This window comes from Triturus cristatus, chromosome 4_2, assembly GCF_964204655.1.
Source record: "Triturus cristatus chromosome 4_2, aTriCri1.1, whole genome shotgun sequence".
Lineage (NCBI taxonomy): Eukaryota > Metazoa > Chordata > Amphibia > Caudata > Salamandridae > Triturus > Triturus cristatus.
The window spans coordinates 273,214,740-273,239,521 of NC_140586.1; the positions used below are offsets into that span (position 1 = coordinate 273,214,740).

General features: G+C 48.3%; 1 protein-coding gene across 2 annotated transcripts in view; it reads left to right on the top strand.

The window, feature by feature from the left end:
• The window catches only part of TLCD4 (TLC domain containing 4), a 442,351-nt gene that overhangs the window by 39,990 nt on the left and 377,579 nt on the right, over positions 1-24,782 (top strand). The window contains exon 1 of one of the 2 annotated variants that reach the window (XM_085601496.1): positions 16,892-17,321. The exons of the other annotated variant lie outside the window; for it this stretch is intronic. The gene's annotated coding sequence lies outside the window, so the exon portion shown is untranslated. Of the gene's footprint in view, positions 1-16,891; positions 17,322-24,782 lie in introns of those variants that run through there. 2 annotated transcript variants of the gene reach the window in all.

Below are 24,782 nucleotides of genomic sequence, written 5' to 3' on the forward strand. Positions count from 1 at the left end.
ATTGCTTACCAGTAGCAAAATTTTAGGTAATTTAAAAAAAAGAAAGGCCATTCTTCACAGCTCTGTGATAAGCCTGGTGATGGAAAAACTGTAGGGAAAGAGAATGATCAGCTCCATGATTCTGGGGAGCGCACTCTTGTCTCGAGTTCATCATAGTATCTTTTGCTTTTTAACCTCTGTCTCAGCACACACTATGATCATGCGTCTGTGCTTGTTACATTTTAGTGACCAGGATTGAGATCTAGAGCTGGGCTCTCTGGTTTGGAGGGGTACATCATGTGCATTCTCTTTGCAAAGTGTTGCTAATGTCAGCTGACCAGACTGTAGAGGGCTGACAATGGACTGACAGTGGTGACAGCAATACCATTTACGTTTGGTAAAGAAGGCCTTTTTAGGTCGAGGACGTCCGGTCTGCCGAAAGGCAGAACCGGAAGTCGGAGATTTAATGACTTGGAGAAGAGGGGCTTGAACCCGCCCCTCTTCTCCCCTGTTCTCCATTGGCTGGCCTCTTGAATGCTGGCCAGCCATTGGAGAAGAGGTCAGTCATTCAGATTAGGCCCCGTCCTTTTCGGATCGGGGGGCGTGTTTTTTGCAAGAAGTCTCAAGGAGGAGACAACAGCAAAACACGCCCCCGAATCCAAAAAGGACGCTGCGTTTCTCCGAGGCATTTCTGCTCTGCCTCGGAGAAAGGCGGTGGTGTCTTCCGGTGCCCTCGGCTTGTTCCTCTTTCTATCCTTCGTGCCACGCATCTGCTCCCAAGTCTAACACTCAGACCACCCCCACCCAAGGGACACTGAAGGTGTCACGTGGATGGTCCACCACTCAGGGGTCTTCATCACCCCCAGCCTCGGGGCCCTTCGAGACACCAAAGGTGCGCTCTTAGAGTCAGCACAATACTCCTCCACGGTCAGCTCTTTACCCCCTTGATCGAGAGATCCTACCCCGCCCCCCCCCACACACACACCAGTCCTGTCATACGCCCCAGAGCCTGTCCGTGCGCGTGCTCGGCGCTGTACCCTCAGGGGCAACCCACCACACCAGCCACCACCGAGACCCCGCATTTACCCCAGGGCTGTGAGGAGAGCAGTGGCCAGCCTACACGACCCCTCACCCTGAGGCAGGCGGGTGTCACAAATACATCCAGGTAACATTGCCCTACGTGGGCCCGGGGTTGCTCCCCTCCCATGTGCGGACGTCCACCCCCTCATGGGGGAGCGTTAGAAGGTGTCTCTGCAATGCCAAGCAGGTGGGGCGGGCTTCTTTGACCACAACTGAGCCACCGCCTCCCCCATCCCCTCTCGCGCCTCCGGCCCCCCCCCACACACACGAACTAGGATACCACGAGACTCCCCCTCTACCATCTCCGATGCCCTTGCAGGTGTTCATGAGGAGTCAAGCAGATAGCCCACCGTGGGTCTCTAGGCGCTAACAACAACTGCCGTCTGACTAGAGAAGCGTAGAACACATTGCCTCGAATATTCCTGCGCAACGCCACGTCCTCGGCACTGCACGCCATACACTATAGCAGTTTCCATATATGTCTGCCTTCAAGTGCTCACAGGTGAGCCCTGAGGTCTCATGGGGGGCAAATGAAACTGGTGGCGGACATCACCCTGGCCCCCACCACAGGTGGACAACGACCTTCTCTTAGGCGACACCCCTTGCAGTTTCCGAAATAGCTCCGTGAATCGAATAAAGTCACTCGTAAAACGAAGCACTTTCAGTGCGTAAATGCTTGCGTGAGATCGTATGAATCTCCACCCAAAGGACTCGGCTACGGAACGAAATAATAACGTTCCAATATGGCACATAATTTTAGAGTGACGTAGATTATTGTAAATATTTTTAATAATTTGCACCTTTGATTCTGGCTCGCGTGTGTAAGGAGACGACATCTCTTCAGAAATAGGTATGCACGTGACTGTTTCTGTATATTTACACACGTGTCTTCGTTACACAAATTTACACTTTAGTTACCAAAATGTAAATACTACATGTATTTGCAGTTGTATTATTTAAAATCTACTTCTGTGTACCTGTCTGCTGTTCCCCCAATCCACACATTCGCCCAGCAGGCATTCACTCCTCTCGCCCGTCTGTCTTTCCATCCGTCCATCCATCCATCCATTCAATTTAAATATCAAATTGTAATATACGGGGAATGCAGAGATAAGAACATTCTGAAAAGGCCCCGCCCCTCGCCCACTCTAGAGTTTTCCTTGTGGCATTTAATGTCGTTGCTGCAGATATATCAAAATGGCGGCGGGCAGACCGTGGATGCCAAAGTGCCGTTGGGTGATGGTCGACGGTGGGGAATGGTGGGAGGGGTAGTGTAGGAGAAATGCTACCTTCTCTCATCCGGCCCCTCCCCCAAGTTTCACGCATACTATGTTCATTCAATGCACATATGATTCAAGTTACAAAATGGATGCTGGGTCTGAGGGTGACACCAAATGGTGACTTCACTGTAGACTTGCATTCTAAATGGACCTCACAGGCACCCGTTGATGGACAATGGGTTAAAAAAAAAACGTCGCCACTGTCTTCCATACATAACGCATGATTATCAATTTAAATGGTTTATATTTGCGGCAGAAGCACCCATGGCTTCAAATAAGGCAACATTTACCTAATATCATGGGACGTGGCGGGTATTAGTCTGAGCAGCTCAATGCAGTGTTCACATTTCGATGCAGGTAATAAAGAAGAATGTGATGAGTAAACGATGCTAATTATATAATGACAGCATTCGAGTGAATTATTATATAAACTTTCAACACAGAGTGCATTTTTTGTCTCTAAAGACCCTGAGTAAGGTCAAAGACATTTGTGCGACATCTATACCTTAATGGTAGTTTATTGTGATGCGCACGAGCAGCCATTTCACGGGTAGAGAGCGCTTTTCAGAAATCGAAATAAAATGAAACCCCGTGCACACCAGAGTGCCCCACAGCCACCATTCCACGGGATGTGACGCCACAAGTCTCCCTTAACCCTAAGGTCAGGTCAGAGAGGCTTGGCCGCGCGCCATAGAGTGCCCACGCGCTACGGGCTGGGATTATGACCCCAAACATTTGTTTCTGTTCAGGAAAGAGATGGGCGGCAGGGCCCCCCTACGTTGTCCATCACGTAAAAGATACATTTGGACATTTATAAGCGCTTGACGTATTATTTCGCCCGAACCCCAGACACTTGAGTATCATCAACCTTACACCATTTCACTCCTATCAGTCGAAATATTCTGAACAAGCATTTACAATGCAATGGTCTCGGCATTGGTAAAGTTAGAGCTATCGGCATTGCTCATGACATTATTTTTGTTTATGTTTTTGTTTTTAAAACATTTAAAGAAACGGCATTGTCATGAGCAATGCCAATAGCTCTAACTTTAACAATGCCGAGACCGTTGCATTGTAAATGCTTGTTATTGTCCCTGCCAGACAGTGTTACCTCCTGACCTCTCCCACAATGTCAAAGTGGTCTGCCAGTCCCCTGCCACTTGGTCCTTCGCATATTCATGTCAGACATGGATCTTAAGTTTGTTTGTGTACCTGCCTGTGTATGTAAAGGATCTGTGTGTGGAGCATGTGGAACACAAGTGGCCATATCCTCATAGGAATCAATTTAGTTACTTGCTTCATTTAAGTAGTGTATAAGATGGTGGGTTGGGGAGAGCCCATATAGCAGATGTGAATTCAAGGGCTCCACCAGGACATTAGAGGGGTATCTCTCACAGGATTCGTCCAACTTCACCCTGTAGGAAGCTGGCTCTGTATGTACTATACCAAAGTAAGGTATAGTGTTCACAGAGTCCAGTGGAACCCCAAAGGTAGGCAGAGGTAAAAGTAGATAATACCTTACTCTCTATTTGTGGTAGTGTGGGCGTGCAGTAAGGCTTTATCAGAGGGTAGTGTTAAGCATTTATTGTACACACTCAGGCAAGAAACCAACTAGACGTTGAAGAACGCGAGCTAGGGAAAACACTTTTTGGAAGTCCGCAAGCTCCATGTAACGCTGAGTGCGGAAATCTCCACAAACTCCGCGAGCGGAGCAGAAGTTACCACCCAGGCTTACCACTGACCGAACTTTGGAGCTGTAAGAGAGGAGGTCAGGGAGAGGTTCACTCTCTGTCTCCTGATCCTCATCAGTAACCATCAGCATGGTTATGTCAGCCTTTTCATGGAATACTTTAGGCTATTCACATGGATCAGCCTTTTAGGGGTCCTGCTTGTGCCAAGGTCCACCAAGTAGGTAACCTCACTTTTCTTTTCTAAGATGGGGTAAGGGCCACTCCATTTGTCCCGGAGGCTGCTTGGTGCCACAGGCTCCAAAACCCACACCTTTTGTCCTGGTTGGAATTCCACCAGTGCAGCTTTTTGGTCATACTAGTGCTTCTGGGGCTCCTGGCTGGCCTCAAGATTTTTGGAAGCTTTTTCCATGTACTCTGCCATTCTGCACCTTAGGCCTAGTACATAGTCCATAATATCCTGTTTGATTTCTTGGACAGGCTTCTCCCAACCCTCTTTAACAAGACAGAGTTGTCCCCTAACAGGATGGCCAAACAGAAGTTCAAAGGGGGAAAACCTTACTCCCTTCTGAGGCACCTCCCTGTAGGCAAAAAGCAAGCATGGCAAGATGACATACCACCTCCTTTTGGGTTTTTCAGGGAGCTCCATGATAATGCCCTTCAATGTCATGTTGGACCTTTCAACAAGAGCACTGGTTTGTGGGTGATAGGGTGTGGTAAACGTGTACTGCACTCCACACTCTTTCCACGTGTGTTTGAGGTATGCAGACATGAAGTTTGATCCTCTGTCTGACACCACCTCTTTAGGAAACCCTACCCTGGTGAAGACACAAATGAGGTCCTTTGCTACTGCAGGAGCTGTAGTAGTCCTAAGGGGAATTGCTTCAGGATACCTGGTGGTGTGACCCACTACCACCAGTATAATAGTGTTTCCTGAGGCTGTGAGAGGTTCAAGTGGAGCCACTATGTACACACCTACCCTCTCAAAGGGAACCCCAACCACTGCTAGTGGAATAAAGGGGGCTTTTGGGTATCCACCTGTTTTGGCACCGGCTTGACAGGTGACACAGGCGCTTACAAACTCCTTTACTTTCTGGGACATCTGGTGCCAGGAAAGGTGGCTAACTAGCCTTTCTCAAGTATAGTTTTGGCCAAGATGCACAGCTAGGGGGATGTCATGATCCAAAGTAAGTACACACTCTCTGTACATTTGAGGCACTGCCACTCTCCTAGTGGCACCAGTGTTGGGGTCTCTGGCCTCAGCATACATAAGTCCCTCCTGCCAATAGGCTCTGTGGGTCCCACTGACATCTCCCTTTTCCTGTGCAGCAGCTTGCTGCCTCAGGCTTTCAAAGGTTGGACAGGTCTGCTGTCGAAGGCACAGCTGTTCCCTAGTGGGTTCCACCTGGGCCTAAGAGCTCAACCTGGTAAGGGTCAAGTTCCATGGGCTCAGTTCCCTCTGGGGCTTCCAAGTCCTCTCCCTGAGGTGAGGGGTCCTGAATCATTTGCTGTACAGAAGCTGGTTTCCCAGTCTTCTTACCTTTCCTCTTGGAAGATTGGGCCTTTCTTCCAAGCTCCAACATTTCTTTTTCGCCCTGTTTTTGGCCCTGTGCTTTAGTCTTGATACACACAATCTCAGGGATGTCCAGCATTGCTGCGTGGGTGTTCAATTCTACCTCAGCCCATGCTGAGGTCTCCAGGTCATTTCAAAGCAGACAGGCAGCTGGATGTTTTGGAGAGACCACCTCCTGTTTCAGGCCAATAGCCCCCCCAGTCTAATGTTAGTAGTAACACTGCCATCGTTGGTGACTGGATACAATTTTCCAATTAGGTGTTGCTCTGGGACACCAGTGTGTCTCTCACCATGGTGACACTGGCACCGGTATTCCTCAGGGCTTCTATCCTAGTCTCATTCATCCAAGGATATTGTAAATACTTCTTTAAGTTAGGAGGCCACACAGCTAAAGTGGCAAACTCAACTTCACGCTCAGTGACTAGAACTGCTTCATTGTGAACCCTGATTTGCTCTGGGTACACTGTTGATCCCATCTGGAGATTGGCTACACCAGTACTAACTGGAGGAGGACTAGGGGGGTTCTTGTTGCGACAAGTAGCTTCTCCAGTTAAGTGTCCTAACTTCTTACTGTTGAAACACCAGGCCTTCTGGGGATCAAAGGTCTTCCCTTTGTACCTACCATAGGACTGGGAAGAGTTTTAGGACCCACCCCCCTGAGCAGGAGTTTGGGACCCTTCAGAAGACTCTGGCTTTTTGTCTTTGGGGTTCCCACCCCTTTCCCCTGGGGAGGTTTGGTAACCCCTTTCTTTTGGTCACCCCCAGTGGCTGTTTTTGTTACCTTAATCTTGACCCAGTGGTCTGCCTTCTTTCCCAATTCTTGGAGAGAAATTAGACCTAGGTCTATCAGAGGTTGATGTAACTTCTCTTCTGATGGATACATCTGCCAGTGGATTCCTCACCTTGTGAATATCCCCTGCGCCAGCAACATTCGGAAACTTTTGTAGCAGTCCACGCTGATGAGGTCGAAGACGACGTCACAGAGACACGGCTCCGCTCGCGACTCCGCTGACGTCACCGGCTCCATAAAAAGACCTCGTCGGCATGATGACGTCAGTGCCCTTTTTTCGGGAATCTCTATCTGTAGCTTCACTGTTACTTTGTTTTTTCTACTGCTTCTCTTTGTCTTCTTCTGTGAAAATGTCGACAAAGAAGTCAGGATTCAAACCCTGTCGTGAATGTGGGAAGCATATGTCCTTTACGGATCCACATGACGACTGCGTATGGTGCCTGTCATCGGACCATGATGTAGAGGGATGTTCTTGCTGCTGCAAGATGAGTTCAAAGGCTCTCAAGGAGAGGGAAGCAAAGCTCTTCATCGCGAGGATGAAGAAAGAGAAGAGAGGCCGGAGATAAGATCGAGGTCGAGATCGAGGTCGAGATCGAGGTCGGCGTCGAAGTCGACTTCGGGGCATGCTTCCAAATCCAGGAAGCACAAGAAGAAGAGGAGGCATTCCTCTCGGCGTCACTCGGATAAGAGTACGGAACCGAGATCGAAGTCGCCCACTCGGCGCCGTAAGGACTTTGTATCTCCCTCACCCGTTCCGGATTCACCTGTTGGCCCGTCTTCACCTGTGGCTTCACCGGAACATTCTCCGGCTCCATCTCCGACGCCGGCTCCATCTCCGACGCCGGTCCCATCTCCGGCTCCGGCTTCGTCCCCGGCTCCGGTTGAGGAGCTTCCAGTTCCGGGTGAGGCTGCGGCCCCGCAGATTCCACCGTCGGCACCGATTGGCCCGAGTCCGGTGATGCCTGCACAGTATCCTGCGTTCCCTGGACCAGGTCAGGACCCCACGCATTATCTTAATGCAATGTACGGGGTATTCTCCAGAGCCATGTACCCCTCTGGTGCACCTTCGGGTCCTATGGGTCCTATGGCCTTCATTTTGGGGGTTCCTCAAGCCTATCCTCAGGCTTCCTTCATGCCATTTTTTTCTGGCGACGCCGTCTTGGCATCTACCGGCGCCGAAGACGTCGCTCCCTTCTTCACCGGCGCCGACTCGACCTCGTTCGACGCCTGCTGCTCCTGTGGATCCACATTCGACGCCGGCACTGGCGCCGTCGGATTCGATCACTGCGCCGCTGACGCCGGTTGTAAGAATCAGGTCTAGGAGGGAGGCTCAGAGAGTGTTGGATGAGCAAAGATACCTAATGGAGGAGGTAGAAGAAGGGGAGCTCATGGAGTCAGATGATGTTTTTGAGGAGCTGAAGGAGGCTAGTGGCCTGGACTTGTCTCCTGAATGGGAGATTACTCCTCCTTCTGATGCACCTTCAAAGGATGTGGCACCATACCATGCGGTCATAAGAAAAGCGGCTGAACTTTTAGATCTGCAGTTGCCTTCAGCTGAATTCAAGCCGAACATTTTAACAGAGGTGCTGCACTCTTCCACTGCTGTTTCTGAGCCTTTACTTCCCTTTAACAAAGCCATCATAGAGCCAGTGATGGAGGTGTGGCATAAGCCCTTTTCTGCTCCGGCAGTTTCGAAAACCATTGCCAGGAGGTATAGGGCAGCTCCGGGGGACCCAGATTTTTTAACTTCTCACCCGTCTCCTGAGAGTCTGGTGGTTCAGGCCGCATGTTCAAGGAAATCTACAGGTTCGTTTCCCCAGGTCCCGAGCGACAGGGAGGCAAAAAGACTGAATCAGTCGGCCAAGAAGGTTTTTTCTTCGGCCAGCATGGCCCTTAAATCTTCGAATGTCACTTGCCTCTTGGGACGCTATATTCATGCGCTCATGGATTCAGCGAAGCAGCTAGCCCCAAAACTATCAGAGGAGGATAGAGTTGGTTTTAATGAGGTCCTTTCGGATGCCCAGGCGGCAGCGCGTCAGGTGATACAGAGTGGCTTGGACACAGCTGACTCGGTAGCAAGAGTCATGGGATCTTCTGTTGCCACTAGGAGGAGCGCGTGGCTTAAGTCATCGGAGTTTTCCCCTGATGTTCAATCAACGCTGTTGGACTTGCCTTTTGATGGCTCCGGACTCTTTGGCAAGAAGGCGGATGCTGCACTTGAACGTTTTAAAGAAAGTAAGGCTACGGCTAAATCTTTGGGCCTTCAATCCCAGTCAAGGGGATCGTTCAAGAGGTACAGGGGTTTCGGAAGGGCAACCTTTCGTACTTACAGGCAGCCCCAGCAGCAACAGCAGCAGAGCATTCTGTATAAGGGGTACAGAGGCAGAATAAGGGGTCGCACTTGTGGCCGGCATCTCTCCTCCTCCTCCTCCTCCTCTTCCTCAGCCCCTCCCACCACCGCAAAGCAGCCCTAGATCCACCATTCTGGATCATGATGGTCCTGTGGGGGGCCGGCTTACCCATTTTTTACAAGATTGGGAATTGGTTACTACAGACCTTTGGGTTCTAGATCTTGTAGAAAATGGGTATGCCCTTCCCTTTCGGGAATTTCCTCCAAATTACCCTCCTTGCCAAGGGGCTTGCTCAGAGAACCACCGTCTTCTCCTACAGGAGGAAGTCCTAAAGTTACTAGAGAAAGGTGCGATAGAGGTGGTTCCAGAGCAGGAGTGGAGTCAGGGATGCTACTCCCGGTATTTTCTGATTCCGAAAAAGGACGGCAGATTGCGTCCGATATTGGACCTCAGGATCTTGAATCTTTATCTGAAGCAAGAGAAGTTCAAGATGCTCACCCTTGCGCATGTTCTTCAAGCGCTGAATCAGGAGGACTGGATGGTGTCGATCGACTTGCAGGATGCGTATTTTCACATCCCCATCCTGAAGTCGCACAGGAAGTATCTCCGGTTTACGGTAGGGTCGCAGCATTATCAGTTTGCGGTCCTTCCGTTTGGTCTTACTACTGCACCTCGAGTCTTCACGAAGGTGATGGCGGTGCTGGCAGCCCATCTCAGAAGGTCGGGGATTTCAGTTTTCCCCTATCTGGACGACTGGCTGATCAAAGCGGAGTCGCCAGAGAAGGTGCTTCATCATCTGCAGGATACAACTCAGCTGTTGTACAAATTGGGTTTCTCAATAAACGTGCCCAAATCTCACCTGGTGCCCTCTCAGCGCAACCTGTTCATAGGGGCGGTACTGGACACTACTGTGTGTCGGGCATTCCCACCTCTACAGAGGATTCTCGATATACAGGAATTGATTCCTTTATTTTACAATGGAGCGGTCGTTCCAGTCCTGAAGGTCCTTCGCCTGCTCGGTCTGTTTGCTTCCTGCATTCTGTTGGTCAACCATGCACGCTGGCACATGAGGGTGCTCCAGTGGTGCCTCCGCAGGCAGTGGTATCAGCACAAAGGAGATTTCAGGGAGTCTGTGAGGATCTCCAGAGAAGCTGCGGCGGATCTGTCTTGGTGGAGCGTGGTGGGCAATCTGTCTCAAGGAAAGCCCTTCTATCTTCCTCCATCGGTGGCCACAGTAATAACGGATGCATCCACTTTAGGGTGGGGTGCTCATCTGGGGGATCTGGAGATCAAGGGTCTTTGGTCTCCAGAGGAAAGGTTGCTTCACATCAACCTTCTGGAATTACCGGCGATACGTTTGGCGCTCAAGTCCTTCCTCCCTTCCCTTCGCGGTCAGTCGGTTCAAGTCCTGACGGACAAAACTACCGCGATGTGGTATGTCAACAAGCAGGGAGGGGTGGGGTCGCATTATCTCTGTAGAAAGGCCCTGCGTCTCTGGTCCAGGTCTCAGGATCATCAGATTTGTCTGATAACAAATCATCTGGCCGGGGTTCTGAACGTACGTGCAGACAGTCTCAGTCGGCAGTTCTCCGCAGACCACGAGTGGAGGCTTCATCCGGAGGTGGTTCGTCACGTCTTTCGGATGTGGGGAACTCCTCGGGTGGACCTGTTTCACGAGAACGCTCACTGCCCGTCATTCTGCAGTCTCCAGTATCCTTTGCAGGGAGCTTTGGGGGACGCGTTTCAGTTGATATGGGACTTACATCTCCTTTACGCGTTTCCTCCCATACCCTTGATTCCTCGGGTTCTGAGGAAAATTCGCCAAGACCGGGCCCAAGTCATCTTGATCGCCCCGGATTGGCCAAGAAGGGTGTGGTATACAGGTCTTCTCCACCTCTCCTCGTGCCCTCCGCTCTGTCTCCCTCTGAGGGCAGACCTCCTCTCGCAGTCGGAGGGGCGGGTTCTACACCCCCACCTCCAGAGCTTACACCTTCATGCCTGGAGATTGAACGGGGCAACCTGAATTCTTTCTCTCTCCCGCCAGATGTGGTAGATGTAATTTTGTCTGCCAGACGTCATTCCACTAAATCTATCTATTCCTATAAGTGGTCTAAATTTGTTCTCTGGTGTGGAGAGAAGTCAATTGATCCTTTGAGGGCTTGTTTATCTGACATTCTGCAGTTTGCCCTTTCTCTTGCTCAGCAAGGCTTTGCTGTGACCACTGTAAAGGGATACTTATCGGCTTTGTCGGCTTTCTTTTGCTTGCCGGATCAGCCGTCTTTGTTCAAATCACCTATTGTTTTACGATTTCTAAAGGGCCTTACAAACAAGTTTCCTCCTACTCCTTTTATTGTGCCTCAATGGGACTTAAACCTTGTCTTAACTTATCTTATGGGTTCTCCCTTCGAGCCCTTGCACAAGTGTCCCTTGAGATTGATGTCTTTCAAGACGGTTTTTTCATTGCGATCACCTCGGCAAGGAGGGTAAGTGAGCTTCAAGCTCTGAGCACAAAACCCCCGTACTTGACCTTTCATGCTGAAAGAATGGTACTCAGGACCAGGGCTGCTTTTCTGCCAAAGGTGGTTACTCCTTTCCATCTGGGGCAGTCCATTACCCTCCCTACCTTCTATCCTCCCCCTCACCCTTCCAAGAAAGAGGAGAGACTTCACCACTTGGACCCTAAGAGGGCGGTGAGCTTCTATCTTGACAGGACAAAAGACTTTCGGGTTGATGACCAGCTCTTCGTGGGCTTTGTTGGCTGCAGGAAAGGCAGAGCGGTGCACAAGCGCACCCTTTCCAGATGGATTGTCTTGTGCATCAAGATATGCTAATCTTTTAGCTGGTAAGAAACCTCCAGAGGGTTTAAGGGCTCATTCCACTAGAGCTAAGTCTTCCACTTCTGCTTTGTCTAGAGGTGTTCTTGTGGAGGACATTTGTAGGGCGGCAATTTGGGCCTCCCTTCACACTTTCGCAAAGCATTACTTCTTAGACACCGAGGTGAGGAGGGACGGACACTTTGCTCGTTCCGTCCTTCAGGACTTTCTGGTATAGAAGGGTGGACACCCTCCTCCGGAAGTGGGGACTGCTGTGGGAATCTATTCACAAGGCGAGGAATCCACTGACAGATGTATCCATCAGAAGAACAAGTTACTTACCTTCGGTAACGCTTTTTCTGGTGGATACAGTATCTGCCTGTGGATTCCTCACTGACCGACCCGCCTCCCCGTTGTCCACCCTTGTATACCGACAATTCTAATAATGGTTTTTCAAAGTGTATTTGTTACTGTCAAAGGCATTGTGTTATTTCTTTTGCCTTTCTATTTATTTTCCACACTGGGTGTGTTGATTTGTATATTACGTACTGTGTATACTGTGTATATATTGTTGTCAGTCCGTCTGTGTGCCTCGAAGGCACGAAAAAAAGGGCGGAACTGACGTCATCACGCCGACGAGGTCTTCTTATGGAGCCGGTGACGTCAGCAGAGTCGCGAGCGGAGCTGTGTCTCTGTGACGTCGTCTTCGACCTCATCGGCGTGGACTGCTACAAAAGTTTCCGAATGTTGCTGGCACTGGGGATATTCACAAGGTGAGGAATCCACAGGCAGATACTGTATCCACCAGAAAAAGCGTTACCGAAGGTAAGTACCTTATTCACTAGTGCAATTACTCAAAATATGTTCTTTCATAAAAAAGATTGTAAAGTCCATTGAAATCATGCACATTATTTCCAGTTAACCATCCATCTAGTGGCTTGACTGAGTAATCTACAAAGTCAATCCAGGATTGGTTATGGGTTTTGTGAGCCCCCATGAATCTAATCCTATATTCCTCAGTTGTGAGTCCGAAGCCCTCAACCAGAGTGTCCTTCATGAGGTCATAAGACCCAGCATCTGCCCCTGTAAGGGCCAGGAGTCTGTCCCTGCAGCTACCAGTGAACAGTTCCCAATGGAGTGCCCCCCAGTGTGACTTCCTCACTTTTCTCATTTCACAAGCTCTCTCAAAAGCTGTGAACCATTTGGTGATGTCATCACCTTCCTCAAATTTGGGGACATTCCCATTGGGGATTTTAGGATCATAAGATTGCTCTCTGTCCCTATTTAGTATGTTGCTGCCACCATTGATGGGAGATAAACCTATCTCTGCTCTTTCTTTCTCTAGAGCCAGGAGTCTGGTCTCTAGATCTAATCTCTTGGTCATCCTCACTAAAAGGTTGGTCTCCTCATTGAGGCTGTTCTCAATGGACTCAGACGCACCGGACTCACCTGTGTGGGATCTAGGTACTGTGAGTTGAATCTTTGGAGTCAGGGGTACAGGGACCCTGTTCCCCCTAGGAAGAGAGGTTGGAAGTTATCCTCATCCTCTCCATCCTCTTCCCCATCTGCGAGGTCTTTACCTTGCTCGGGGGGATTGTCCTTAGCATACCCTGCCAATAGCTCTTAGAGCTTTTGTTTGGAGGGATGGGACCCTATTGTAATGTTTTTAAGTTTGCATAGAGAGACCTTAACTCTCTAAATTCTAATTGGAGATAAGGGGTGAGGTTGAGCTCCTCAACCAGGCTCTCTATGTCATTGGTGATATTTTCACTAATAACTGGGTTCTTGTTAAGGGACATTCTACAAAATGTTTCTAACCCTTTAACCCCTAACTACAGTGAGCTTTTTTCTAAAATTCTCAAAGAACTTAACCAAGGCCCTAACTAGACTTTTAGTAATTTGGAACAATTTGTCAATTCAAAAATTGAGAATTCCAAATCATGCAAGGTTATAGACCCCACCGCTGATCCATCAATGTAGGAAGCGGCCTCTGTATATACTATACCAAAATGAGATCTCCAGGTCATTTCGAAGCAGACAGGGTAGTGTTAATCATTTATTGTACACACTCGGGCAAGAAATTATGTCACACACTCAAAGACTGAATTCAGACTAATTTGTTTGTATAAACATATTATTTTGTTATAATTGTTTGTAAAGCAGTTTAAATTACTTTTCAGTAACTTTACAGATTACATTTCAAGTTACTTTTCAGGTTACTTTTTAAGTTACATTTTCTACTCAGTGTGATATGCCTAGATACCACAATGGGACATTTACTAGAGAAAAGGTAAGTAAATCAGTTTTTGTATATTTGCAGTTTCTCGGAGTTTCATACAAACCAATTCCACACTTCGAACAATTTTCACAAGAAAGCAGTTAAATGCAGTCCTATGGCAGACAACAAGGTTAGTGACTTAATGGTAAGTACTTAGGTTTGGGAGTTGGTTTCCTGAGGCTAGAACCAGGGTTCCCCCAGGGTCAAGGATGCACTCTCAAAGCACCCTCATCAACGCACCTCATACAGCAACAAGGATTAAGGTACTTTTGCTCACTGGGCCCTGCATGGGGTCCTGTAGCTAGCCTGTGCTCCATCGTGGGTGGCCTGAGCTCTTAACTTTATCCCACTCGAGCGTGACCAGATTACCCCTATGGGCGCTTATTGTTTCTAAGCGCTAGAACTCTTTTTATTCTTTAAAAATTCATATCTCGACTTTTACTGATTGGACTTATGTTGTTTTGGTCTTGTTTTATTTATAAAATCATAATCTATTTTTCTAAACTGATGTGGAGTCTTTATGTGGTGTTTTCATTGTGTTGCACAAATACTTTACACATTGCCTCTTAAGTTTAGCCTGACTGCTCTGTGCCAAACAGCCAGAGGGTTAGCACAGGTTTACTTTTATTGTGTATCTCACGTACCCTGACTAGAACTGTGGTTCCTGTTTGGACAGGGTGCATACCTCTGCCAACCAGAAACCTAATTTCTAACACAACTCATGGCTCAATATTTAGTATAAAGATAGGGCAGAAACTTACAGCCAATGCTAAGATCTGTCAAAATCAAGCTCATGGGACTCACCAACAACTACCATCGGGAGCTGTGTAGTCTCGATACAGACTTGTTGCTGTCTGACCCGAGCCATCACTGCAGTTAAATCAATTTAGTTTAGTAGCAGGTAAAAATCATTTGTATAAGAATGACACACAAGGGTGATTGTTTCAATGTTTTATACAAGAGTTTAGTGGGCAGGTTACATAGAGTATGCCATAGGAAATCTTTAGTGGCAAAGCATGCAAATCATAAGTACAAAGAACTTGGTACGGTTCTAAATAAAATCCAGCATAGTTTTACTTCTAAGGTGGGGAGAAAGGGTCTCTCCCACATAGAAATCGACGCATCCTTTTGTACGACTTTAGATAAAGACTTTCATACTTTCTACATGGATACGTGATTTCTCATGCTCCAATAGGAAAAAAAGTAATAAGAAATATTTTACTACAGAATACATTTGAGAATTCTCTCATAGGAGTACTACATTGAATTTGCAGACATTTTGACAGTTAGTTCGGTAATCCGATTGATACATTGTAAGAAGATAGCCTGGGACAGATGGAACATTCTTGCTTGAGTACAGAGAGAAAAAGGCCTCTGGGAACATCTCTCGGTTTGTTAGTGTGGGCTTTACAGTTCTTTATTTGGAACACGAAGAACAACAATTGCCACATGATACTGATGATACTAATACAAGACGGAGGATATTGTAAAAACAACTTTAATTAGCGTAAGCCTCAATTTGTAATGCGTTTTAGGTTAAAGGAAACTGGCTATCAAAGATTCCGCTACGAGAACCCAGGGTTATATACTAGTAAAGATTAAGAAACTCTTCTGTGCTGCAGGGCTGAGATGTCTACTGCCATTTACCCTACCAGATTCGGGACTAAAACCTAGGAAGGCTCGACAGCCTGCCAAGAGAAGCTGCCTTGGAGCCTGCCTTGAATGAAGGAGCGGTCTAACTGCTGGATATGAGGTGCCCTGCAGAACAGCAAAGAAGCTGAGGAAGAGGCGAGCTGTAATGGCTGCTGTAACCCTGCAAGAACCTTCATCACTCACGATCAGTGGTGAGGTGCAGGAGACCTGAATGCAACTACAGTGTGTTTTGGACCATGATAGTGGTCGCACTCTAGGGCCCCCCTTGAAGGACCACAATGTGCTTAGTGGGTGATCCCATTACTAGAATTGTGTGCCTAGCTCGTTGATTTATGATTGCAGTCGGTGTTTACATTAGACTGAGCTATGGCAAGAGGAATGCGGCCCCTGGTTCAAGGATGAGGACATCTGATGTTGACTGACTCACCATTTTTACTGAAGTGGGCTCTTGGCTTTGTTTGAGTGGGGTGCTGCCTGGGTTCAATAAAGAACCCGCGATGCAGAACTCACTTGACCACAAACACTGCAAAGTCACCCCTCTGTTCTGCCTGCACTTCCCTGACTGAGTGCAAGTTGGCACATCTACTGTAGAATACGATCAATGTCAGCTGGACCAGAGAGAAGAGCGAGTGGTGTCCCACTCGGTGGCTCGTGCAAGCGCACTCCACCTAGAGCGACAAACCACTAACCAACCATGATCCGCAGGTCAAACCTGCATGAAGTGCCACCACCGACAGAAATGTACGGTGTAACTGTGAGTGACTCAAGGTGGGGGTGCGAAGAATCTCATTTTGGGGGACAGGAACAATCACTTCTGGGCAGAAGGGTGAACTCAGTGGCAGTATCTCCCACCAACGCTCCAAGGCAGTGTGGGGCCAAAGTTATTTGGGGGGGGGGTGGGTATGTTTGCTTTTTTCAAATTGAAAATACGAGTATTTCCTTGTCAGAGCCCTCCCAGTGGGAATTATTTACGCGTTAGTGAAGCACAATTGATATAAATGTTGTTTGCAAGCATCAAACATCAGTGAGCTGCACCAGCGGAGTGTTTAGGGTTGTCACTTGTCACCTTGTCCATATTTTCAGTATTTTCACATCAAGTCCAGTAGAAAATAGGAAAAAGAACTAACTTCTATATTTTTCCTTTATCTAAAATAAAAGAAACGCAGCAAATACATGTAAAAACAACTTCAAAATTATTTTAACGCTGTCTAAACTAATCCTATTTGAGTATAAAAAGGAACAGAGGAAGAATTACAATCTTAGACATTATTATTGAAGTACCCGCGTCTGGCCCCTTCATAATCTCAAACATGAACGAACAGCTGCAACCTTTATCTGAGAAAGACGACAACCCCTGTTACAATGTGCAGAATGTGCATAATTAATAATTAAACAGGGTGACTGGCGGGGTATATGTGCAGCAAGCAGTGCATGCTGCATCTTTAGGCCCCGAGATCAAACCCTATGCTAATATTTGAAAAACCGAATTGAGCGAAAACCATTGCTGACTCACTAGCAGGCAGGGGTGGCAGCGGAAGGGGGATGCCGGGGAGCAGCCGATGTACAAGTCGCCGGCCCCTTTAAGACGGCAAGCGAGTAACTCAATCTCCTCGCCCAGGAAGAGCAGTGCTGGGGCTCCCTGTAGCCTGGCAGGGGCTCCCTCTCTCTCCCGCGGCAGCAGTCACCGCGCCAAGCATCCCTGCCACTGGTTCACACTGCGGCAGCTGATGAGAGCAGGCGGCGAGGAGGAGAGCCCTGCGCCCCGCTCTGCTGCTGCACGCGGCATGACCACGGGCTGCACGTCGCTGTAGGGTGTAGACGGACCCCTCCACTCAGGTAATGCATGGCTTCTCCCTAATAGTAAACACTTCTCTTTCATCCAGCGCAGGAGCAAATTCCTCGCCTTTCATGGCAGACCAGCGCAGCTCATATCCATGATGCAGTCACCTCTGGGCTGCAACACTCGTGGGTGGGGGCTAAGACCCTCAAGAACATATAAGAAGGCCGAACAAGCATTGGCAAAGCCAATAGGTCTCGCAGATACAAGAGTTATTGGCATTGGCAATGTGGTTTGCCATGTTGTACACCAGTGTGGCTGCTGTTCAGCATGACTAAAAGTTAATGACGTGGAGTGTCCTAGTGTGAAGTGGGAGAGTAGAGTGTCGTAGACTGGATTTGTTGGAGTAAATAAAGTGTTGTATATTGGAGTAGGGGGAGAAGAGTGTAATTGAGTAGAGGGGAGTAGAGTTAAGTAGTTCAGTGGCAGAGCGTGTCGTAGAGTGCAGTGCATAGAGTGGAGTAGCATGGAGTAGCGTACGTGCAGTGGGGTGGAATAGGGTGGAGTTGATTGAGGTAGTAGGGCGGGTTGGAGTGGGGCGGATTGGAGTGGGGGAGAATGTTTTGTATTCAGTGGAGCAGATTGTTTTGAATTGGAGTGGGTCAGAATATTTTGGATTAGAGTGGGGCAGATTGTTTTGGATTGGAGTGGGGAGGTGGAGTGGGGTATATTGTTATGGACTGGAGTAGGGCAGACTGTTTTGGATTGGAGTGGGGCAGATTGGAGTGAGGCAGATTGGAGTTGGGCAGATTGTTGCACATTGGAGTTGGGCAGATTGTTGCAGACTGGAGTGGAGATAATTGTTTTGGACTGGAGTGAAGCAGATTGTTGTGGAGTGGGGCAGATTGTTTTGGATTCAAGTGGGGCAGGTTGGAGTGCGGAATATTGGAGTGGAGAAGATTGTTTTGGATTGGAGTGGGGCAGTTTGGAGTGGGTGGGTTGGACGGATTATAGTGTGGTGGATTGAATTGGGGTGAGTGATTTGGATTGTAGTGGGGTGATTGGATTGGCCTGGGGTGGATTGGATTGAGTAAGGCAGATTTGTGTGAGGGGTGAAAAGGGCTTAGATTGGAGTGGAGCAGATTGGAGCGGGGTGGATTAGTGTGTACTTCACGATTACATGTTAAAGCATCATTTCAGAAATTACACATTAGAAAGACACAACGTCGCTTTGCAGTACAATAGTCCTCATCTTTTGAGCAAAAACAAAAGAAAACATGAGTGCATAGTGAGAAAGGTAGATATGGCAAAATAAAAGAAAGTTAACTATAGAAAATAAATCTTTGCAGTTTTGTTTGTCCTGTTGGGTACGTTTTTGCCAGTCACCTGCCTTCTGTTGGCAGGGCACTAATAGTTAAGAAGAACAAAATAGTACTTCAATCACGTCAGGAGCAGCGGACGGTCACTGATTAAGTTGAATCAATCAGTGCTTGGTCCCTGCTCTACAGAGAGTAACGGAAATTATGTTAGACCTGCTTTGACAGATTACGAGGCTTTAAAGAAGAGTGCCATGCAAGCCAACAAATGGTAAGCAATGGGCGGGCTCCAAGTCCTTTGTTAACAACAGTGTCTCTCAAGCGAGACGCTAGTGCAAGCTCTCGTAAGTTTGACCTTAAAAAGCAAGGTTGTCTAGTTGTTGGACCTCTGTGTGCTTTTGGGGCTGTGCATGTTTTTGCACGTTCCATTTTTTCTATCAGTTCGTGCTTTAGCCTTTTCCCTGGGTGGTTGCGTCCAATGTCCCCTCCTCTTGTAGTGCCCCTTCCATTATGTGCGCCCCCAGAACTCTAGCTCACGTTTGCAGAAGTTATTTTAAGGGTGTTTAGGGGTAAGTGTGAATATTTGACAACAAAGTCTGTACAGCTGTTGAACTGTATCTAAGCATGTAGCGGGAAAAAATCACTAAGTCTTTTCAAAAGTATGTAGTGCCTTTCGAAAATCACGTCTGGTGGGGACACTCCTTGTCCACTATGAGCAGTACACCCTGTCCATTTTTTTCTATTTGCCCTTTAGCTCTCCTCCATAGTGCCAAGAAGTCACATTGGAGAGTGTATGCTTTAGAAGAATCCATAACATAGCGTAAAAGTCATCTTTAATGTCCATTCTAATTCAATCCAGGGTGACTTTTAGGTAGCCAAAAATAGAGCTGGCAAGTGTCTGTTGCATGTATGAATGTGTTTTTCTATAGGATAGTCAATATTGGCGTGAATAACAGTTACATATTTTTATGTAGTTTCACAAAAAATCAAGGCAGTAGTCAGAGATTATAAATACCCCTATTTTGAACCAAAGCTCTTCTGCACCATGCAAGCAAAGCAGGTCATCACAACCCTCCACAGAAGAGCTCTCTTGTCTCTTCCATCGAAGCATCTATCTATTCCTTTCATCCTTCCATCTACCTACTGATATCCACCATTTCACTTTTATATCCTGTCATCCATCATTCAGTCTTTCACCATTCAACAGAATGGATGAAAGACCGCCCATCCATATTCAAACCTATCCCTCAAACCTATCCATCCATTCATCCTTCTACCCCTTCAGTCATCCATTCATCCTTCCACCCTTTCAGTCATCCATCCCTCCAGCCAGCCTTTGTCATCCTTTCCTCCATCTACCTTTCCATCCATCCTTTTGCTCAATTATCTATCCACCCAGCCATCCTCCTTTTCACTCATCCATCCATCTTTTCACTCCAGCAACCTTCCTTTCGCTCACTCACCCATCCACCCTTATTTATCCATCCTTTCACTCATCAATCCATCCTTCCACTCATCAATCCATCCGTCCATCCCCCATCCCTTTCACTCATCCAGTCTTACACTGCCCTGTCACTCATTGTCATGTATGCCAGGTTGTCAGTAGCGCCCAAGCCAATCATACGCCACTAAACTGTATCGTAGAGTCCAGCAGAGACGATAGGAGATGAGTAAGTCCCTGATTCCCGAGAGCCTAAGCCCCAGCAGAGGAAGGCAACCTAGCTGCGTGAGATCAGGCCTGAGTGAAAAAGGGAAGTGGATAACATAACAAAGATGAGGTCAGTGATAGGAGCTCTTCAGGATGAATGTCGGGGATGTAATCTTCTCTTGGAAGATAGATACCTGCAGACCTAAGATGAAAGAGACAGTAGGTAAACAGAAGAATTCTCTCTTACAGTGTAGCGAAAGTACAAGACCTTATGCCTACCCACCAGAACGGTGATGTCTTGGGATTTACCTCAAGTCCTGCGGTATCAATCTTGTATCCTTCGGCACTCCCCTGACTGCCTCATATAGTTCATACCCCTACCCGGGGTTACCACACTGTTCCAGTTATTGTCACTAAAGTGCGTGGGTACTATTCGAAACTTAGCCCTAGAGTTTAACGTGCGTAGGACCGCACCTGGCTTCTTTGTGATGTGATTCACACCTCACACCCACTACATCAGAGACCAGCTGAAGGGATCTACTCGTGAGCACCCGCACTTGCACAGTCACAGCGATAGCGTTGCTCCTAAAAACAAAAGAGTATCCCCTCCTTGGGGAATTCGTGGAGAAAGTATTAAAGCAGTCTATGCATGGCAGAACGGCAGCAAGGCACTTAGCGTCTGTGTCTGCGTAGTGCAGTCCCGATATAATCTCTGGGTAAGGGGAAAGGCAAACGGGGAATATACACGACCTGGATGAGTCTCTATAAAGTTTTTGTTGAAAAAAGAAACCCGCTCGGCTCACCAGATATGCTTGAGCCTCTGCCTTCCAGATTCCATAGCGTTTCTTACCCTCCGGTGAAAAAGGCTTGCTTCCACGGGAACGCGGGACTCGGCCCGACACAGGAATGAATGCGGAAATGCTTCTCGCTGGAATCCGGCGGGGAGCACCTTCCGCCCCGAAAATCCGGAAGCTCTATGATTGACAAGCACCTTCCGCCTCCAGCGGAAGTGCTTATGTAGTGCTTTGGATGCGCCCCAGTGCCTGCAGGGATTTGTAGTTCAGGAAACCCTGACATCGGGGAAACGCGGAAACAAACCCTATCGCTTTCTGGTAACAGGCACGTTTGTGGGTGAGAATACGGGTGAGTGCTACAGTACCCCTTCTCAAGGACCGACGACTCGGCGGTCGCCTGGGCTTACCTGGGTTTTCTTCATGAAACCGTTCTACCAGTTCTGGGCAATGCAAATGCTCCTCAGGTTCCCAGGTTCTATCTTCCACCCCAAATCCTTTCCAGTCCACTAGATATTTCACCCTTCCTCGGACTAACTTAGAATCCAGAATTTCTTGCACCTCATACTCTTCCTGACCCTCTATTTCTAGGGGTTGTGGTTTTGCTGGTAATCTAGTGCTGGGGAGACATGGTTGAAGTAGGGAGACATGGAAGACTGGGTGGAGCTTCCATGCACTAGGTAATGACAGCCGCAGGGCTACAGGGTTTATGATTTCTTCTACGCTATAGGGCCCCACAAATCTTGGTTTGAATTTATTCACTCCCCTTAAGTGTAGATTTTTTGTAGACAGCCAGACCTTGTCCCCCACCTGATACTCGGGTTCTCTTGTTCTTTTTCTATCTGCATAGGACTTTTGAGTGGCCTGGGAATCTGCTAGGTTTTGTTTGGCTTCTGTTAATACTGCTCTAAGGTGTGGATGATGTTCGTGTATGCTGGGTACGGGAGAATGGACAGTCCATTCAAACGGGAGCATGTTGTGGTGATGACCATAAATACAATAAAACGAGGAACAACCCAGAGTGGAATGTGTGGCGTTGTTGTATGCGAACTCAGCCATCCGTAACAAGGTGGGCCAGTGTATAGAGTTTTGCAGAGAAAAACAGCGGAGATATTGTTCCATGGTTTGATTTAGGCGTTCAGTTTTGCCATCTGTTTGGGGGAGGTAACTGGAAGAGAGACGTGCATCAATGTCTAATGTTTTGCAGAGAGCTTTCCAAAAGCGTGATGTGAATTGTGTCCCCCTATCAGTTATCAAGACATTCGGGATCCCATGAGCACGGACAACATGCTGTAGAAAAACCAATGCTAGTTCCTCTGATGTGGGTAACCGCCCCAAGGCAATGAAGTGACCCATCTTGGTTAAGTGGTCAATCAGCACCAGTATTACAGTCTTCCCTTCGCAGGGGGGCATTTCAACTATAAAGTCCATTGATATGGTGTGCCAAGGTCGTGGGGGAATAGGCAAGGACCGGAGTAGCCCTACTGGTTTCACATGTCTGGCTTTTCCTTGTACACAGATAGCACAGTTCTTGATGTAGTCCTGGACGTCTTTTCGCAGTCCGGACCACCAAAATGACCGTTCCACACAAGCGATGGTCTTATACGTTCCGAGATGGCCACCCAAAACAGAGTTGTGAGCCCATTGTAAAACTTGCTGCTGCTGACTAGGATGAGGAATATACAGCGCATGGTAGTGATGTGCCAACTCCTCCACTTCTGACCTGATTTCTGGTTCTTCTTGAATCCAGGCTTGCACGTCCACCTCTGCTAAAGACACCCTCACATCCTCAAGGAAGTCTGATGAGGTGTGGAGTGCTATCGTGGGTCTGGGTTGCTTGTTCTCAGTGAGTATACACGGTGGAGGATCTAGGGTTTGAGAGATGGTGTTGTCTGATTCACCCAATCGAGAAAGGGCATCTGCTTTCCCGTTTTGGGGCCCAGGCCGGTATTTAATGACGAAATCGTAGTCTGAAAAGAACAAGGTCCATCGCAACTGGCGAGGGGTCAGCGCTCTGGCCGTCTTAAGAAACAGCAGATTCCTATGATCCGTGTAGATTTCCACCGTGTGCCGCGCCCCCATGAGGTAGTGTCGCCATTCCTCACATGCTCTCTTTATTGCTAGTAGTTCCTTGTCCGAGATGGTATAATTGACTTCACACGGAGTGAGTTTTCGGGAATAGAACGCGACAGGGTGTAATTGTCCGGTTTCCGGATGACGCTGGAATAGTACCCCTCCCACTGCGTGTTGTGAAGCGTCCGTTTCCAGAATGAAAGGGAGCTGTGGATCAGGATGACGTAGGATGGGGGCTTGTGTGAATCTATCCTTCAACTCCTGGAAGGATCGTGCTGCCTCTTCTCCCCATACAAAAGGAACATTTTTTCTTAACAAGCTGGAGATGGGGCGAATCACCTTTGAAAAGTCTTGAATAAAGCGCCGATAAAAGTTGGCAAAACCAAGGAAGCTTTGCACGGCCTTGATATTCTGTGGCGTTTGCCATTGAGTGATGGCTTCTACCTTATTTTTTTTTTTTTTTTTTAAACCGTTTATTACAAAACACATAAAAATATACAAAGATGGGCCTACAACCTTCCGGCCGGCCGCTAGTAAACAAAAGGAGCATATGATACACATTGTAGAGCGTGCATTGCGGCTGAGGAAGAAGCACAGGAGTTAACAGCGTTGATAGCCACACCATCCGGACCACACTATACGGTTTCATTTTAAACTGAAAGAACAACCAGAAAAACAAACCCACAAGGCAATCCACAGTCAGAAATAGCAGCATGTGCTCCCCTAGAAGGGGGACCCTACCAGTCCATGGGAGTGTCAATAAAGGGAAGAGATCAGGGCTAGGGCTGGGTAAACTCAATGCCCGGAGCGAAGGAAGATGGATCGGCTAGGGGGATGGGGCAGGCGACGGATCGGGCAATAACGGCGGAGCACAAATCCCCCCGCGGTAGGTGTTCCAGGGGCCCCATACTTTCACCCATGTCCCAGGCTTACCTCTCGCCACATACACCACCTTTTCCCGAAACATGCACCAGTCCATATGTTCCTTCCAGGCCGAGACAGTCGGGGACCTCTGGGATCCCCACAGTTGAGCAATATCACGCTTGGCCACCATATATCCCAGAGTCACCCACCACGTCTGTGGCGCCGAGTAGTCGGTAGGTTCCCACACATTCAACAGGCATCTCCTCGCTTCGGGTAGCAGCACCACATGCGTAACCACACGCAGGACCTCATGCACACCACGCCAGAATTGCTCCACCTCCGGGCATTCCCACAGTATATGCAGAAAGGTCCCCAAAGCACCACACCCACATTTACACAACCCGTCCACAGCATAGCCCATACGCAGGAGCCTTGGCCCCGTCATGTAGACTCTGTGGAGTATCTTGAGCTGGACGAAGCGAAGGCGGGCCGGTATGGCCACCTCTTTCGGGGAGGCCACCGCAGAGGTCCAGTCCTCGTCGTCCAGCTCCAGTCCGTCGGCAACCCAAGCCTCGCGAAGGGCAGTCAGCAATCCTGAGCGGTAATTGATCAGTTTTTTGTAGATCAGTGAGATCGTGCTGTCCGGAACGTGTCCATCCAGCACTCTATCCTCCAGGGGGGAATACTCCGGGATGGATGCAACGTCCGGGAAGACGGAGCCCAGTGCATGACGGATCTGCAAATACCGAAAGTACTCCCTGTCATGCAACTGGAATTCCGTCTGCAGCATCTCGAACGTTTTGAATCCTCCCCTCGTCCAGAGATCCC